Here is a 7,576-nt window from a genome sequence, read left to right as displayed (position 1 = left end):
TCAGCGGTTGTGTCGGGAAGGTGAGCATCACAGAATGCCAATTTAATAGAAGAAAGTATTCTTGCATTGAGGAAGTACTTGATTGGAGGTCCAATATCCCTCTACTACCTTAATACTAAACCTATAAATATATTATAGCAAAACTATTACATGCCCTGTTGATAAATAAAATTCAGAGACATTACACAAGTATTTTAAAACCAGATTGTTTTCAATGGTGCAGATATTTTTTATTTTTAACACTTGAATTTATCCACTTTTGATATGTAGCTTTGACAGCCATATATCATCAGGATCTCAGAAAACTTCAGTTGAGTTTTGTTTTGAAATAACAAAAAGAGAAATTAGCTACATTAAAAAGTAAAATAAACTCAATGTTTATCAGTGATATTCATATATTTTAAACTATGTAAAGTTATTTTGACCAAAAGTTATAATAAGCAAAGCATAGAAATTATAATTAGGTCATTTCCACTTCAATATTCTGCCATTCGAAAATTATATTTGTGCAATACACAAAAGTTATGTGACAGCTTGGAGGGTTAACAAGTATGGGATCTTTAAGGAGATCCAACACAGGGACTTTTCAACAAATGTAGTCTGCATTTTTCTCTCTCCGTTAATTAGCAAGATGTAAAACCTTGAACGCTCATGGGTAAAAATGCTACGAGGCATTCATGTCCCCAAATTTCTTTTGTTTCAATGATAATTAGAAGGCAAAACAGATTAACATTTTCATCCTAATAACCTTAGAAGGAAAAGAAAGAAGAAAGAAATCAAGCCTTAGGTTTTCAAGTGATATCATATAAAAGAAAATTATTATGGCTGTATTGTAGAAATGACCTTGAAGTGATCTGGATTTTGAAAACGTAAAAATAAAGCTGGGAGCCAACTTTGAGGGACTTTGTTTATATATAATTTATTTGCACAAACTTAATCTCCTGGATTGGATTCCCAAATCCCTGATAATTAAAAAGAGAATTTGTAAGGAGATAACATTTCTTTCTTTGCCAGATTGCCCAAGCAGCAGTCCAGCTGGGCAGCAGCAATCATGGAAAAAGATGCGCACAAGTCTCGAAATAGTAATAAAAACGCCATCATGAGTTTATTCCTCAACAGTAAATAAAACACCAATTATTCACACAGTCTAAAGAGCATCTCCTGAAGGAATCCAGTCCTCCCCTATCAACTTCACTATGTTTCACAGAGCATGTCTACTGGTGAACTTAGGCGGGGCGACAAAAATGTGGGGGTGAAGGCGAGCTCATCCTGTGCCTACTAAGTGAGAGCGATCAGGCAATGTCAAAGAATCTATATGCCAGCCAGTTTGACTCATTTGTAAGTCAATTGACTGGGTTCGGTCAGAAAGGTTTGTGTTTAGAAAACTCACTGATATCTAATAGTTCAGGGATGAAGAAACTGCAATTCCTTCCAACTCTTTCAGAAGGAAGTAAATTTTAGTGGATTTGTTTGTAAATCTCATATTTTTAAATATTTGATTATAAATCCATTTGTTAAATAAATATTTATTCATTTATAGTTTTAACAAATCAACAGCAAATTTAATCACCACAGCTTCTAATAAGAGATTAATAATGGAATTCCAGTGAAAGTAAAAAATAAAGATTCTTTTCCTCAGATTATGCAACATAATCTAAAGGAAAAATGTGGTTTCTGTGAGGCTGAGTGATACTGAGAAACACTACAGGGCCCTCTGTATGGCTATGAACTCCCTAGTGACCTGGACAACCAGGCCATTGCAACAATTACAGAACCCTCCCCTGGGAAGGAGACAATAGGAAGAAAAGAAACCATCATTGGAAAGCAAATCTAAACAGAGCAGGTGTCAGTTTGAACAACCACACAATCCTGACTTTTGCTGCTCTTGGAATGACAATAGCTGCATTTCTGAGTTGTAAAAATTCAACGCAGCATGAAATTCTATGTGAAGGAGCCATTCACCTCTTATTAGCTCAAGACCAGCACTAACGCCTCCACTCAGCACTGTAAGCTTGCTCTCTGGCTCTCCTGTCTCTGGCTCCGGGGCTGTCTTTCCCTTTAGAAATGGCAGTATCAACCATGGAAGACAGAGTGACCGAAGGGCAATCCCCATCAGCCTTCCAGCAGGTTTCCTTGCTTTTCCAAAATCATATTCGCTACTATTGAAGGGTCCACATGTCCTACCTCCAGTCTTATATGTAGTAACTCATTTTATTTATTTTTTTATTCACTGAAAATCAAGGGAGTGGGCACTCTGATGCTCTAAACCAAGCAACAATATCTAAGAAATTAATCATGACAGATAGTTAATGACTTGTGTGATGGTTGCAACCCAAAGGCACAGGCCAATGAGCTCTGCTTACACTTTAACAGGCTACACATTAACGATATTAACAACCATTTTTGCTGGTGAAAACGATCATTAAAATGTTTTGGCAAATAATAAACCTCTAGTAAACACAGTTAAGTCGGAAGTTAAAATGCTTGGTTTCTTTGCTCTTAAAGATCATTAAGTTCAAAATGACTACACACTAAAAGGGGAAAAAAATTCTTCATTTTAGCCTTCTACCTTTCCCACTTATTTGGCCTGTTTTATTCCTATCTTTCTTGACTAACCTCTTTCCAGCATTGCATTTTTGGTTGCTATATCAACATTTTCATTGCTTTTGAGTCTTGTATTTAAAGTTCTCATTTTCCTCCTACCACAAAATATTCTAACTTCTAACAAGATATTCCATCTTCTCAAAGAAAGCTCCATGATCATTTCATATTCTATTATTTAGCACCAACATCTTCAAACATCTTCAATGAATTTATATGGCTATATGATATTATATGTATACAATCACTGTTACTGTTTTTCTAATCATGAAATCCTTCCTGATAAGACTCATCCACACCCAAGAAATCCCTCTCGCTCCCCTTCCAATACAGTCTCACTAGACCTCAATCCCTATGTTCTCTCCTTTGTAATCCAGTTTAACTTCAAGGGTTATGAATTTCTTTGGAATATAATCTAGTCTTTGATTTCATGGTTTACCTGAATGATAGTTCATGTTTGACAACTAGAAAATTAATAAATGTTTACTGAATGGACATGAAATTGGATAAACATTCTGAAACACAACAACATCAAAACCCACTACTGCCGAGTAAATTCTGACTTTCAGCAGCCCTGCAGAGCCAAGTGCAGCTGGCCTGTAGGGTTTCTGAGGGTGCACCTCTTTAGGGGAGCAGAAAGCATCCTCTTTCTCCCACAAACATTCTGAAGCCATCCTCGATCGTACAAGACCTCTTCATTAGTTAGTCTCAACACATAGCTACAGAACATGATTCATACTTACCTCCACCCTCTTTCCTCGCTCTTTAATTCAATTGTCAAAATACTTGTGATCTGGGAATTGTGTTAACAAGGATAAGCTGGTAACGCTACTGGGCGCCATTAATAAAGGACGCGTCTCTGTTACTCTAAGGAGCGTAGGCAGCTCAAGGAGCGTGCAATTGACTGTTAATGAAAAATGTGGTGTTTCACCCACACCCAGCAGCTCTGAGGAAGAAAGGATAAGCCATCTGCCTCGAGAAAGAGTACCTCCAAGGAAACCCGATGGAGCCATTTACTCAGGAACACTTGGTGTCATCCTGCAGCAGGGCCAGACTTGACCACAGTGAGCCACACCAACATCAGAAATGTTACTCTGACTCATAGGGATTTTTCCAATCCACTCTTTTTGTTACCCCTGGCTAGGACAGATGCAGGGATTAAACTAGGACCTTATGAATATGAAAATTATTTTACATAGCAATTGTAATAGATGTAAAAGAGTAAAATAAATATACTCAGAATCTAGGTTGAGCTGACACCATGACAGTACTGGAATCTTTGGGTGGGTCAAGCTCAGTTACTAACCCAAAGGTCAGAGGCTTGAGTGAACCTATGCCTCAGAAGATAGGCCTGCCACTCGACTTCCGAAATAATCAACCATTGACCGCCCGCTGGGGTACAATTCTTCTGTGACAAACATGGGATCAATACTAGTCAAAGTTGACTCATTGACAACTGGTCTGCTGTTTGTTTGTTTATTTGTTTGTGGTCTATTTCATTTGTCCTTTCTCCCTTCTTTCTTTTCCTTATGCCATACAAGAGAGTGACTCGATTATGTAAGACCTCTGTTGTTGGCCTTGTGGGACTTCCATTCTAGTGGAGAGTTGACATGGCCCTTACCATTCAAATACAGGGGGAGATGTCCCTAAGGAAAACAATTTGCTCACCAAGCAGATGGAAAACTGACTTCCATGGAGCCAATTCTGGCTCATAATGATCCAACAGAGGGTTTCCCAGATTGAGACTTTTCAAGATAGCTGACGCATCGTCTTCCTCCCTTGGAGGTGGTGAGTTTAGCTGCCAACGTTTGGGTATGCAGCTACGGTAAAGTTCTATCAGGACTCTATCTGAAAGAACTCTGCTATGCAGTGGTGGGGTTGAAATAGGTATTTTATACTTAATAACTTTAATAACTGGTTCACTGCCCTAATGACCATTCTAAATATAAAAAGATATAGCAAAAGGTAGCTTATTATTTCACAAGTTAATAGTTAAATAAGAACAAGGAGGTACACAAAACTAGATTATAAGAGTTTTAAAATATTAATGAAAAAATAAAATAATACCTAACCAAAAAAAAACACAATAAAACTGTTATACAAGGCAGAAAGTGACACATCTTTAACATCGGGTACAACGGGCTCTTCAATTCTAAAGCTAAAATGTGTCCACAGTGTGACCTGTTTGGAACCTCTTATAGATGAAAATAATACTTGCCCATATCTGTGTTCATTTATGTTTTTACAACACAGTAACCCTAAAATAGCAACCAACAGTGATATGGACCATGGACATCACACAGTAGGGCCTCTGACTCCACCAGGTGCATCCAGACATGCTGTACCTTTTGTCCTCACGTCAGTAAAGAGGTAGATAAAGTGAGGGCTTGCTCTGCTTAGCTCATTAAGTTATTAACACAAACACAAGAGGTGAAGCAACTTCAACAAAAATTCTCACTTTGCTTTTGGTTTTGCTACAAATAAAGTCCCTATTTTAGTTTTAAAACTGTATTGGGTAGATACTCATTCCTCTATTTTACAGAGAAAGGAATAGAGATTTAGAGACATTAAATAACGTATGAGTATGTAATATTACACAGCTGTTTAGTTGGGTTAGAACTGCACCATTTATTCATCTGCCTCCAAATCTCCTCTCTTTAGCATTCATTGCCTTTGGATATGAGTTGCAATGCAGTATATAATATGAGTCTTCTAGCTGTAGCCTTCGTGACTCCTACCAAATGACCTTAGTTTTTCCGTAAGTTATGTGATTCAACTATGCATGTCTGTGAGCAGCATTGGTTGTGGTTGCAATCAAGTGCATAATGAACCATATCAGAAGCACAAAGGGGGGCTAGCACAACCAGCGCTGAAGCAGAGCTAGGGATGGAGTGCATTTTGGGATGCCATGACATCGGACCTGCTTGATCCAAGACACGGCTTTGACACTAGACAGGTAGCAGAGAGCAGCAGCGGCAGGAAAAGCAAGAGGCAGAACATGAGACAGAGTAGTAGACATCCCAGCCCACAGAGCAAATAGAACAGGGGATGGGGGTGGGCAGGAAGCTGGCTTGTGGAATGCAGTGCCTCTGGGCTCTGCAGCTAGAGCTAGGAACCTTTGAGTGAAGTTTTTGGAGGAGGGGCATGCCCTTACTGGTGTCTTTCAAACAGCTAGCCCCCGTTGCCCTCTCAGGGTAGAAGCCAGGCAAGAAGCTAAGTGCCAGCGAGAGGCCTGCTTATGGCACGAGAGAAAAAACTGTCCTAACTGAAAAACCGTATCCTGAGCATATTTCACCAGAATTGTACCCTGCTAACTTCCCTAATAACCCCATAATCGTGAGCATAATTGGAGAGCTCTGTGTGTCTACATCAATGAACTAGATCCCAACTGAAAAGCAGTATGCCGTGGGAGGGACAGTCGGTGTCAGAAAACGGTAAAAAGGAATGGAAGGTGGAGGTTTAACTTCCAAACCAAACTCATTGGCATCGAGCCAGTGCCAGCTCACAGCAATCCCATAGGACAAGGTGGAACTGCCTAGTAAGTTTCCTAGACTGTCACTCTGTCCGGTAGCAGAGAGCTCCATTGTCTACCACAAAGCAGCTGATGGTTTTGAACTAACTTTTTGGATCGCAGCCCAACTCATAACCACTCTACCACACGGACTCATTGTCTGACTTCAGCCGCACAGAAATCAGGTTTAGCGATGCTGGGGTAGAGAATGATTTTCCTTCCCTTGTGAAGTCAGGGAATTCACACACCACCGCCAAGTCATTTTGTTTCCTCATCACACACTTAGAGATATCCGTTCAATAAGGAATATTAAAAAGTGTAAAGAATGAATGAATGAATAAGTAAACTCTACCTTAATTCCTAGTGATAACTAAGAATCCCACAAACCTAAATTAATGTGTCTCAGTGGTAAAGAAATCTTCAACGTAAGAGTTAAAACAGCCAAGCACAAATATACCTGGAGAGCAATAAATCTGCTGCTTTCTTTGTAAGAGCAACACAGTAGAATTTAAAGATTTATGATCAAATTAGACATGTTAAATATTAAAGTTTATATCAGCAAACCTATTTTATAATATAATTTTCCAGTACACCTTGACTCTTGTCCCCTTAGGATAATATAAAATATATATAGCTTCTGCCAAATCGTGGCTTGTGTAACTCATTCTAGATTTTCTTAAATTCTTATGGGCAGTTTATTCTATTTTTATTCTTGTTCACTGAGAGCTGGGATTTTTTAAATCTCTGGTTTTGTGGTGTTAATCTTGAGCTCAACTTGTGAAAATCTGATTAAAAAAATCAAAAGGAAAAAAGTCAGAAATCTTCTTCAAATTTAGTTATAGGCTTTGTGCCTATTTGCGCTTGGAATTTTGATTCTCATGTTGCTTCTTCTATGCTAATTTTCTTAGTTCAATTATTGTCAACAAATTGGATCCCTACATACAAACAAAACCAAAATTTACATCCTATGATAGCAAGTAGTCTATCATTTTTAATTCTTTTAGAAACCCATTGGGTTTCTATTGGATAAACAAAGTAGTGTTTAACTTGTTTTCAATTAGTTTTGCAATATAAATTAAATTCCCCTCTTAAAAGAATGGATTAATACTCGTTTTTCTACAAGTGGTATTAACCAATGTCCCTGCAGGTCTTCTGTTTGGGGAAGTATTGTTATTGACTTTGCCATTACAGGTTTACTTTAGTGTTCAAAGTTAATGCCCTAACTGCTCCTGGTTTTCCATTGTTAAAATGAGTTAGCAATACAATTAATTGCATGCACTTTGACATTCCTCAGAACCCATTTTAAAATCTCTAAGAGGGTGGATATATGCAGACCAGCTATTAGCACAAATATCAAAGATGGCTTTCCTCAGCTTTCGTTGCTCACTGCTGACTAGTTGGCAACTGTAAGCACGAGGGAAAAACAAAACACTGCCCTGTCCTATAACCTAAGCCATGTCCTAT

The sequence above is a fragment of the Tenrec ecaudatus genome, chromosome 1, assembly GCF_050624435.1.
Source record: "Tenrec ecaudatus isolate mTenEca1 chromosome 1, mTenEca1.hap1, whole genome shotgun sequence".
Classification (NCBI taxonomy): Eukaryota; Metazoa; Chordata; class Mammalia; order Afrosoricida; family Tenrecidae; genus Tenrec; species Tenrec ecaudatus.
Note: the sequence above shows the minus strand (reverse complement) of the source record.